The sequence below is a fragment of the Cebus imitator genome, unplaced genomic scaffold (genome assembly GCF_001604975.1).
Source record: "Cebus imitator isolate Cc_AM_T3 unplaced genomic scaffold, Cebus_imitator-1.0 Scaffold192, whole genome shotgun sequence".
Lineage (NCBI taxonomy): Eukaryota > Metazoa > Chordata > Mammalia > Primates > Cebidae > Cebus > Cebus imitator.
The window spans coordinates 3930073-3942770 of record NW_016107507.1 but is presented as its reverse complement, the minus strand read 5'-3'; positions in this window follow the sequence as shown (position 1 = coordinate 3942770).

The following is a 12698-nucleotide window of genomic DNA, read 5'->3' as shown; positions in this document are numbered from 1 at the left end:
TTTATGCATTTCTTGGAGATTTTCCAATATATTTTCATATAGTTTCTCATAGTCACCACAAATGATCCTTTGAATTTCTGCAGTATCAGTTGTAACACCCCCTTTTACTCTCTGACTTTATTTATTTGGATTTTCTCTGCTTTTTCTTACTTAGTCTGGCTAAAGTTTGTCAATTTTGTAAAGCTTTTTAGAAAACCAACTTTTTGTTTCATCTATATTCTGTATTGATTTTCTTCATTTTAGTTTTATTTATTTCTGCTCTGATCTCTAATATTTATTTTCTTCTATGAATTCTGGATTCAGTTTGATCTTATTTTTCTAGTTTTTTAAGATGTATCATAAGATTATTTATTTGAAGTTGTTCCTCTTTTTTGATGTAGGAACTTATATCTATAAACTTCCTACCTAGTATTGCTTTTGCTGTATCCCATGGGTTTTGGTATGTTGTGTTTCCATTATTATTTTAGAAACTTTTCAATCTACTTCTTAATTTCTTCATTGACCCGTTGGTGATTTGGGAGCATGTTGTTTAATTTCTATGTATTTGTATAGTTTCCAGAATTCCATTTCTTATTAGTTATCAGTTTTATTTTTTGGTGGTCATAGAAGATCCTTGATATTGTTTTAATTTGTTTAAATGTTTTAAAACTTGGTTTATGACCTAACTTATATTCTATCCTTGAGAATGATCCATACACTGAGTAAAAGAAGGTGTATTCTGCAGTCCTTGGAATAAGTGTTTTGTAAATGTTTATTAGATCCATTTGATCTGTAATGCAGATTAAGTCTGATGTTTCTTTGTTGACTTTTATATCTGACAGATCTGTCCATTGCTGAAAGTGGGGTGTTGAAGTGTGCCACTCTTATTGTGTTGCGACCTATCTCTCTCATTAGTTCTAGTGCTGTTTCCTTTATGTATCTTGGTGCTCCAGTGTTGGGTGCATATATATGTAAAAGTTTTGTATCCTCTTGATGAACCAATCCTTTCATTATTATGTAGTTACCTTTTCTTCCCCTTATAGTTTTCATCTTGAAATCTATTTTGTCTGCTATGAATAGAGCTAATCCTGCTTCTTTTGGGTTTCCATTGGGGTGGAATATCTTTTTCCATTCCTTTATTTTCAGGCTATGCGTATCTTTATAGATTAAGTGTGTTTCTGGCAGGCATCAGATCAATGTGTGTTGTTTTTTCATACATTCACCAAGTCAGTTTTTTAATTGGAGAGTTTAGCCCATTTACATTCAATGTTATTATTGATAAGTAAAAACTTACTCCAGTCATTTTGTTATTCATTTTCTGATGGTTTCATGATCTTCTCCTCCTTTTTTCTTTCCTTCCTGTCTTCCTTTAGTGAAGATGATTTTTCTGTGGGTATATGATTTGGTTTTATACCTTTTATCTTTTGTGTATCCATTGTATATTTTTTGGTTTGAGGTTATCATGAGGCTTGCAAATAGTATCTTATAACCCATTATTTTAATCCGATAACTACTTAGTTCTAGTTGCATAAAGAAACAAAGAAGCAAAAATAAATAAATAAATAAAACTAATAAAAATTGTACCTTAACTTTGTCTCACTGCTTTTTGACTTCTTGTTTCTATTCATATATTATTGTAATGACTATGTCTTGAAAAGTTGTAGTTATTTTTTTTATTTGTTTATCCTTTAGTCTTTCCACTTAGAATAATAGTAGTTTACACACTACAATTACATTTTTATAATATTCAGTTTTACAATTACCACTGAGTTTTGTGCTTACAATTACTCCTGAGTAATTACATTTACCACTCGGTTTTGTGCTTCAAGTTTGAAAGATCTTTTTTTCAGATATATTATTCTAAGGCAAAAGATTTTTATCCTTCAGCACTTTAAATATATCATGCCTCTCTCTCTTGGCCTGAAAGGTTTCCACTGAAAAGTCTACTGCCAGACATATTGGAGATTCATAGGATGTTATTTGTTTCTCATATCTTTCTGTTTTAAGAACCCTTCTTTATCCTTGCTTTTTTTGGGAATTTGATTATTAAATGACTTGAGATAGACTTCTTTGAGTTAAATATGCTTGGTGTTCTATAATATTCTTATACTTGGATATTGATACCTTTCTTTATGTTTGGAAAGTTCTCTATTATTATCCATTTGAAGAAACTGCATACCCATAGGTTTTTTTTTGTTGTTGTTGTTGTTTTTTTTTCCTATCTCCTCTTTAAGGCCACTAAATCTTAGATTTGTCCTTTTGAAGCTATATTCTAGATCCTATAGGCATGCTTCATTGATTTCTACTCTTTTTATTCTTTTGTCTTGACTGTATATTTGCAAATAGCTTGTCTTCACACTTACTAATTCTTTCTTCTGCTTGATTTATTCTGCTATTAAGAAAATTTGATAAATTCTACAGTCCATCACTTGCATTTTTCAGCTTCAGAATTTCGGCTTGATTCTTTTTAATTATTTCAAACTCATTGTTAAACTTATCTGATATAATTCTGAATTCTCTATATTATAGTGAATTTCTTTGAGTTTGAGCAACACAGGTATTTTGAATTTTCTGTTTGAAAGATCACATATCTGCTTCTGCAGAATTGGTCCCTGTGGCTTATTTGCTTCATTCAGTGAGGTTATGTTTTCCTGGGTGGTGTTGATACTATTAGATATTCTTTGCTGTCTGGTCAATGAAGAGTTAGGTATTTATTGTAGTCTTCACTATCTGAGCTTGTTTGCACCCATGCTTCTTGAGAATGTTTTCCAGATATTTGCAAATACTCGGGTGTTTTCTTTTAAGCTGTATCTGCTTTTGGGTGCACCCCAAGCCCACTAATGCTGCAGTTCTTGCATGCTTGTGGAGGTACCACCTTGATGGTCTTGGAAAAGTTCCGGGAGAAGTGTCTGGGTAATCAGGCAGAGACTCTTGTTCTCTCCCCTTACTTTCTCCTAGACAAACTGTTTGTGTCTCTCTCTCCATGTTCTGAGCCATCTAAAGCTGGTGGTGGAGTGACACAGGCACTCGTCTGGCCACTAACACCATGACTGTGGTGGGTCAGACCAGAAGCCAGCACAGCTCTGGGTCTTGCCCAAGGCCTGCTGTAACCACCCCCTGGCCACTGCCTATATTTGCTCAAGGCCCTAAGGCTCTATGATCAGCAGGTGGCAAAGCTAGCCAGGCCTGTGTCCTTCCTTTCAGGGCAGTGAGTTCCAGCAGGTCAGTTCAGAGGTGCTATCCGGGAGTCAGGAATTAGTTAAAGATTTTAGAACTCTACCTGGTGTTCTATTGTATTGCAGCTGAGCTGGGACTCAAGCCACAAGAAGCAGTTCTTCCCACACTTCTCTTCCTTTTCCAAAGGCGAGGGAGCCTCACCCCTTAGTCACCCCTGCTACAGACCGTGGAGAGTACTGCGGCACTACCACTGATGCTTCCTTAAGTCCCAAGGGTGCTTAAGTCAGCTCATGGCAAATGCTGCCTGGACTGGGACTCGCTCTTCAGGGCAGTGGGTGCCTGTGTAGTCCAGGGCAGGTCCAGAAATGCTGTCCAAGAGTCACATCCTTGAACTAGGGGCTCTAACAGCACACGTGTTACTCTATCCCCTCTTACCATGCTGATACCTGAAGCTGTAAGTCTCAGTGGATAACCCAAGGCCCTCAATGTTTATTCAAGGCCCAAGGTCTATTCAGTTAGCCGGTGATGAATGCTGCCAGGACCTGGTCATTTCTTTCAAGGCAGCACATTTCTTTCCAGCCCAGGGTGTGTCTAGACATGTTGTCCAGGAAGTAGTGCCTGAACACGGGCTTCACAACTCTGACCAGTGCCCTATTCTGCTGTAGTTGAGCTGGTATTCAAGATGCAAGAAAAAAAAATGCTCCTCACAGCTCCCTCTCCTCTCCTCAAGTGGAAGGAAGGGCTCTTTTATGGAGCTGCTAGCTGTGCAGTCTGGGGCTAGGGCGGGGGTGACACCAGCACACCCTCGGCTGCCCCAGCTGGTGTCTCAGTAGGTCTTCTGCACCCTTCCACAGCCCTGCCACAGTCCACTGTCTCTGGGCCCAGTTCAGTGCTAGAGTTCACCTCACAGCTGCGGTCCTTATGGCTGAGACTGCCTTTAAGGTTTTCTGAGAAACCCCGAACAGTTGAGCCCTTGGTGGCAAGGCTTATGGGAACTCAAGTTATGATTGCTGGGATGGGCAATTTCCCTCTGGCTACAGCTGGTTTAAATGCTCCCTTCCCAGGTGGGAGTCAGCTAAGTTTGGTCTGGTTTTTCTTTCTGCTGTAAGATACAGGACTGAGTTCAGTGCCTCACAACTGCTGTGCTCTTGCTCTTCCGGCTTCCAGAGATGCTCTTTACATCACGCTGCCACTGCCTAGGGTAGGGAAGGGGCAGTGTCAGCGATTTAAGAGTGTTTTTTTTCTAACTCTTCAGTGTCTCTTTCAGTGATACAACCAGGTACTATGAGAGTTCACCTGATTTTTGGTTCTTGTAGAGATGTTTTGTTCTGTGTGGATAGTTGTTAAATTTCTGTCATTGCGAGGGAGCTGATCTGTGGAGCCTTGTATTCTGCTGTTCTTACTCCACCTCTCTCACCTTAAGTTTCTTTTTTCCTCTGAAATGTCTAAGGCTGAAGAGTGTGATCCCTTATTACTATCCTAATATGAAAAATGCTTTCATATCACATGCTGGATAGAAATATTAATTTACAATGAGAAATACGTTCAATTGTACATATCAAAGAATAAGAAAACAAGCATTGTAATTTTCTGTTTTTACCTTGTGGTCTGACAACTTGCAAGAATATTCTTTTATTCCAGAGATGATATTTGGGGATTGTTGTTCTGTAAATCAGTGCTAGGTATTTAGTATTTGGCTAAAGAAAAGAAAACTGGATTTTGTTGATTGATATTTAGTATATTTTATTGTTTCATGTTATTCATGACAGTGTTATGACTTAGCACAAAACAGTTACAAATAACTAAAATTGTAATTGCTCCTGCATTTTTATTTAATCACTTCGTGTATCCTGAGAAGACCTTCCTATTTTACCTAATTATCTCTACAACATCCTCTGAACTCTCAACAGAGAGGCACTATCTGAATCAGGTCATCTCAAAGACAGAAACTAAAACCCCATCCACAGGTGACTCCCTGATGAATCCCTAAGGGGTCTTGTACCTCTAACTGATGTGTATGTAACAAGCAGTTTTCTTTTTCACTATAAATATTATGCTGTTTGACATTTTAAAAAACATTGTAATCAAAATCTATAGCCTTAATTAAATGTTGAATTTTGGGAAATTATAATGCTGGATTGAGTGTTATAAAGCTGATAATAGACACACTGGCCTACACATGATCTCACCACATCACACCTAACCCTTCTCACCACCTTACAGTTCACATTTAATGGAAAAAAAGCTCCTCATACTTAGCATGGTTTACTTTCCTTTTCCCACCTCATGGCAATTTTGAATACTCACACTTTGCAGATGTCAACATATTTCTAAAGCATACTTACATTTGTTACCAAGGTAAGTATGCTTTAGAAATATGTTGAGGTCATTACCACAGTACATAAATGTTTATGATGCATTGAACATTTCATTTTAGAATTGGTTTTTGAATTATTTCATTTAATGCATTTTTGCTATTTACTTACTCCCACATGTGCTATCATCTTTTGTATAGCGCTTTGTATTTTACAGAACATTTACCCTTTATAAAGCATATATTTCTAACCTGGGAAAATGTAGAATGGAAAGGGGATGGAAATACCTTTGACATGTTCATTCACCAGAACAATGTGCTGCCAGGTGCAGTTTCATGAACATACACAGGTCTCCACCTCCAACAGCCATTCTGCCCCTACCATGGAGGACACAATCCATCCCTCACCTGTGAGTCATCACATTGCCTCCCAAGTCCTTTCAGTGAAATGGGAACCAAGAACTATCATTTGCAAAAGCTTGAAGGACGTCATAGAGGTGAATGTGCGTACCACATTCTCTGCTGGGGGAACTCTAGGAGGAGGAGGAAAATAGAGGCAAAGAGGTTTCCAGATTTCCAAAAACGACCTAGAATCAGCAAAGTTTCCACCTTGTTAAGCTTGGCAATAGAAATGAAACTTAGCCACTGGCAATAATAGGTAAAATATGATTCTCACTAATAATGTTTTGTTTCAGAAAATGTTTGCAGTTAAATTTATTTTGTCATTACATAAAAAGAAGCTTGCATTTGCCTAGATGAATCTTATCGTATAAAAATCTTTGGGTGTATTTTTACATAACTAGGATGAGAAACAGCAATACCATCCCATGTGGTCACCAATTAGAGTCACGAATACACCTGTATCATATTAATGGCCATTCAGCTCCTGTGAGAAAGCAAAACCTGTGTTGACAGGAAATTTTACAGTACTAGATGATTAGATCAAATAGTCTGAAAGAGCACAAATAGACAACCTAATGTCACACCTCAAGGAACCAGAGGACAAGAACAAACTAAACCAAGAACAAGAGCAAACTAAACCCAAAGCTAGCAGAAGAAAAATAAATGGTGATCCCTTGATCACATCCACGAGCACCAAACTGGAGTACGGCAATTTCACTAGGCAGCTAGACCCAGAGCAGCAACAAAACTCATAGTAATCTGGCTCCCAGGAACTTCTACTCCTAGGGGAAGAGGGAGTGCACCACATTGAAGGAACAGCCCATGAAACCAAAGAATACAGATGACAGGCCTTGAGCACCGTATCCTTCAGTTGGTGAGCAGTTTCTTTCAACAGAGGCACAGTTACAGTACGGGACTCAGCAAGGAAAGTCTGCAGCTCTAATCCAACAGTCAGACAGCTTTAGTGCTTGTGAAGGATCTTGGAGAAGGAAACGTCATTCCCCCTTTCTCCACCATCATGAGCACAGTTGGGGCTTCTCCCATGGGAGCTTTGCATGAGTGCAACTACAGACAACCTTTCTGAAACACTTCAGGGTGAAACCATTCCTGCAGAAGGACACCCTCCAGGCTCAGGCTTTCAAGACAGAATCAAATTTCCTCTCTACTTGAAAAATCAACATTTCTGCAGATGAAAAGAGGTGTCTGTCTGGTCTGAATAGCTGGAGCCCTGGAATGGGAGTGTGTCTGAGAAGTGGATAGCTTTCCAGCTGACCTGCCAGGAGAGCCAAGGTGGCTCCAATCCTTCCTCTGATAAGACCTCAGTGTGATTCACTGAGAACTTCTCCAGCCACCTTTGGCAAGAGAGGGACCTCTGCTCACCATTGGGTATTGTATTTGCCCACCTGCTTTAGCTGAAACTGATTCTTTCTTAGAGAAACCTCCCCTACTGGCCTGCAACCTGTATCATCAAACCATTAACCCTTTCGCCATTTGCCCCAAGAGTACTCATTGGTGGTGCTTGTGGCTGTAGCATTTACCATGGGAAAACTTTGCCATGAAATATCTCACTTTCATTATTATTTTTAAATGCCTCTAGTATATCAACTTTGGAAACTAAAGACATTATTCTATTTATAGAGTTCTGTTTTTAGTAGTGGTATTTCCATTTAAAAATATAGTAATTCTCATTCTCTGGAAATTTCAAATCCTAGAAAACGTAACTTTCCTTTGCATGATGTTAACAACAGTCATGAACAGTGCTAGCCAAAGACTCATCAGAAAAGAGCCTTACATGGTTCATGGTTCTACAGGCTGTACAAGAGGCATGGCTCAGGAAGCCTTAGGAAACTTGTAATCAAGGCAGAAAGTAAAGGGGAAGTAGGTACATCTTATATGGCTAGAGCAGGAGCAAGAGAGAGAGAGGGAAAGTGATACACAATTTTAAACAACTATGTCGTATAGTAACTCACTCAGTATCACAAGTAAAGTAGCAAAAAGGAAATCTGCCCCCATGATCCAATTAACTCCCACCATGACCGTTCTCCAACACTAGGAATTACAATTTGACTAAAATTTGGGTGGGAACAGAGTCAAAACATATCATTCCAACTCTGGCCCCTCCCAAATCTCATATCCTTCTCACATTTCAAAACAATCGTGCTATCCCAACAGTCTCCCAAAGTCTTAACTCATCCCAGCATTAACTCAAATGTCCAAGTGCAAATTCTCATCTGAGGCAAGACAAGGGAAATTCCTTCTGCCTAGGAGCCTATAAAATCAAAGACAGGCTAGTTACTTCCAAGGTACAATGAGGGTACAGGTATTGGATAAATATAGCTGTTTCAATAGGAATAAATTAGCCAAAACAAAGGAACTACAGGTCCCATCCAAGCTTGAAACCCAGCATGTCAGTCACAAATTTTGGAGAGACAGAAACCTTCAGACCATAGTAGAAGTTGACCATTTGTTCCAACTTCCTATTTTCTTAGCAGAACCTAGGAGCCCCAGAACTTTGCAGCATAGAAGCCATAAAGTATATATATTACAGCAGTAACATATCTGAGATATGGCCCACAGATGGGTTTTTCTGGGATTTTCTCTTGCCTGCATGATGTTCTTTTAAAACATGAGGCAGATTTTTTAAAAATGGGATTTTGTATGGAAATCTTAATTTCTGGCTTTTTCCAAAAAATCAGATGACATGTCAACACTGAGCATGCTGATCAAAATTCAGCTGTAGCTGAGTGATTGGCAGCATTTTAGATGGGTTTGAGTCTGAGTTACCGCAGTCCCACCACTTTCTTCCATCGCTCAGAGAGGTAGAACACTAATTGCCATTTATCAATGTGCTTCTATGCTTACCTGTTCTTACACACATCATATTGCACTAATTTCTGTTGCATGTATGATCTCTATAGGCCTTGGTATTGTAATTGCTGTTTTCATCCAGTTTCTTTCTTTTCCAGATAAGAACATGGCAGCTGAGATAGAGATGAAAGGAATCACTCACATTCACACAGCTGCTTTGTGGTAGGTGGGATTCTTACTGTGGTCCCCAACTTCTAGTTTACCTCCCATGCAACATCATTCAGTCTTCATTTCTTTCTGGTAAATGGTTCATAAACATTTCATCCTGCTTATTTTCTTCCAAAATAATCAGGAACAAATTCAAATATAACAAACTTAGAGTAACTACAGAGGGCCAGGTGCTTCAGAGATGGAGCAGACTGACCCTTGCTAGAAGGAGCTCCGTAAGGCACTGTGGGTTGTTGGGGAGGGAACATTAGTCTTCCATGAGGAGCCAGGAGGTAGGAGAGGCTGCTGAGATGGAAGGAACAAGGCATTTGTTCAGTGGAAAGTAAGCAGGGGCACATTGAATAAAAGGAGGCAGAAAGAGTTATTTTTGATCAACAGAGTGAAGCATTTCCTTTGAAAGTTCTTCTCTACATAAAGCAATTTAGGAAGTCAATTTTCCCTGTCAGATCTATACACTCAAGATAAAAAAAAAAAAGTTCCAGCAATTTATACACTGTAATGTTGGTGTATATTGAATTCCTCATGGCTTACTACCAGTAGTTCCAATAAAACTTCTCCTCCTATATCCTTATTTAGTTTAGATTTTTATTCCCCTATCAGAAGTGAGAACTCTCCATCCAACAAGAATCACCTCCATCGGTTAAGTAGCCCTCTGGTGGAATAGGGGCTGCTCACTTCTAACCAGTCAGTAGGACACACACTAACCAAGCTAAAAATCACACAGGAGAACAGAGTCCAGAAATGGATACACATGGACGATGGATTTTTGACAAAGGTGTAAAGGCAAATCAATGAATCCTTTTTTTCAACAAATGTGGTTGAAATGATTGGATAGTCATGTGTGAAAAAAAATAAAAAACTCATCTTAGCCTAAACCTTATACATTATATAAAATAAATTAAAAATTGTACCTGAAAAGCATAAAACTATGAAATATTTTTAGAAGAAATCACAGGAGGAAATGTTTGTAACCTAAGGCTTGGTGAAGAGTTCTTAGATATGACACAAAAGTATGACCTGTAAAGAAAGAATAAGTAAACATAACTGATGTGGTTTGACTCTGTGTCCCCACCCAAATCTCATGCTGAATTGTAATTCCTAGTGTTAAAGGAGGGGCATGGTGGGAGGTGTTTGGATCATGGGGATGGTTTCTAATGGTTTAGCACCATGCCCCCAGTGTTGTCTCATGATAGAGTTCTCATGAGATCTGATTGTTTGAAAAGTATGTAATACCTACACTCTACTCTCTCTCTCTCTCTCTCCTGCTCCACCGTGGTAGGATGTGCTTGCTTCCCTTTCACCTTCCACCATGATTGTAAGTTTCCTAAGGCCTCTCCAGCCATGCTTTCTGTACAGCCTTCAGAACTGTGAGTCAATTTAAATTCTTTTGTTTATAAATTACCCAGTCTCAGGTATGTCTTTATAGCAGTGTGAGAACAAACTAATACAGAGAATTGGTACCAGAGAAGTGAGGCGTTTTTATAAAAATACTGAAAATGTGAAAGCAGTTTTGGAACTGGGTGATGGGCAGAGGCTGAAATCGTTTGGAGGGAGAAGAAGAAGACAGGGAGATGAGGGGAAGTTTGGAATTTCCTAGAGACTTGAATGGTTGTGACCAAAACACTGATAGTGATATGCACAATGAAGTTTAGGCTAAGGTAGTCTCAGGTGGCACTGGAAAACTTATTGGAAACTGGAGTAAAGGTCACACTTGCTATGCTTTGGCAAAGAGACTGGCAGCATTGTGCCTCTGCTCTATGGATCTGTGGAACTTTGAATTTGAGAGAGATGATTTGTGGCATCTGCCAGATAAAAAATTTCTAAGCAGCAAAATGTTCAAGAAATGACCCGGCTGCCTCTAATAGCTTATGGTCATATGCATTTCCAAAAAGATGGTCTGAAATTGGAACATATTTAAAAGGAAAAGCCGAGCATAAAAGCTTAAAAAATTTGCAGCCTGCAAGCCAACCCTAGAAATTTGTATAAAGAACAGAATGTTAATAGTGAAGACAGTTGGGGATATGCCTCCAGGGCATTTCAGAGACCTCACAGCAGCCTCTCCCATTATAGACCCAGAGGCCTAACAGGAAGAATGGTATGGTTTCTTGGGACAGGCCCAAGGCCCTATTGCCCTGACGAACCTCAACACTACTCATTGTGTTCTAGTTGCTACAACTCCAGCCATGGCTAAAATGTCCCCTGATATGTCTTAGGCTGCTACTCCAGAAAATAAAAGCTACAATGCTTGGTGGCTTCCATGTGGTGTTAAGCCTGTAGATGCACAGAGGGCAAGAGTTGAGATTTGGGAAGCTCTGCCTAGATTTCAGATGATGTATAGAAATGTCTGGGCATTCAGGCAGAAGTATGCTGCAGGGGTGGATCCCTAATACAGAGCCTCTACTAGGGTGATGTGAAGGGGAAATGTGGGGTTGGAGCACTGATACAGAGCCCCACTGGGTCACTGCCTAGTGGATCTGTGAGAAAAGGATGACAATGTCCTCTAGCCTCTAGAATGTTAGATCCACTGACAGTGTGCACTGTGAACCTGGAAAGGCCACAGACACACAATGCCAGCCTGTGAAAGCAGTCATGGGGTCTGTACCCTGCAAAGTCACAGGAATGCAGCAGCCCAAATCCTTGGGAGCCCACCTTTTGCATCACTGTTCCCTAAATGTGAGACATGAAGTCAAAGGAGATTATTCTGAAGGTTTAAGATTTAAAGACTGCCCTGCTGGGTTTTGGGCTTGGATAGGGTCTGTAGCCCCAAGGGGGCTTTTACCCAATGCCTTTCCCCACTATTGTATCTTTAATGTAGCTAACTCCTTTTTTAACAGACTCATAGGTGGAAAGGACTTGCCTTCTCTCAGATGAGACTTTGGACTTAGACTTTGGCATTAATGCTGGAATTAGTTAAGGCTTTGGGGGACTACTGAGATGGGATGATTGTATTTTTCAGTGTGAGGAAGACAAGAGATTTGGGATTGGCCACAGTTTGATTCTGCATCCCCATCCAAATCTCAAGTCAAATTGTAACTTCTATTGTTGGAGGAAGGGAATGGTTGTAGGTGAGTGGATCATAAGTGTTATATCTAATGGTTTAGCACCCTCCCCTTAGTTCTGTCTTTTAATAGAGTTCTTCCAAGATCTGGTTGTTTAATAAGTGTGTAGTACTTCCCTTTGTGCGCTCTCTCTCTCTCTCTCTCTCTGTGTGTGTGTGTGTGTGTGTGAGTGTGTGTGTCTTCCTTGCTCTTTCCTGCATGGTAAGATGCGCTTGTTTCCCCTTCCCTTTCCACCAGGATTATGTTCCACCAAACATAATCCTGGTGGAAAGGGAAGGGGAAACAAGCACATCTCACCATGTTTTGGCTGAAGAGCCTTTCAGAGGCTTCCTGTATAGCCTGAAAAACTGCGAGTCAATTCAGCTTCTTCTCTTCATAAATTACCTAGTCTCAGGTATGTTTCCATAGCAGAGTGAGAACAAACTAATACAACATTTTATCACAAAGAAAAAAAAGAAATGTTTTCTCTGAGAAATCTACCATTAATAAACTGAATGACAAGTAGTGAGCTGAAAGAAAACATTTGCTAATCTGACAGAAAACTTTTACTTGATGCATACATATAAAGACATTCTAGAAATCAATTAAAAATTCAGACAACAAATATGTGAACAGATACAAACAAAGAAGATATGTGGATGCTAAATGAACATATAAAAAGATGTCATTAAGAAAATGCAAATGAAACCAATGAAGTGATACCCCAACACTTCTGTTAAGGTGGGAAAACA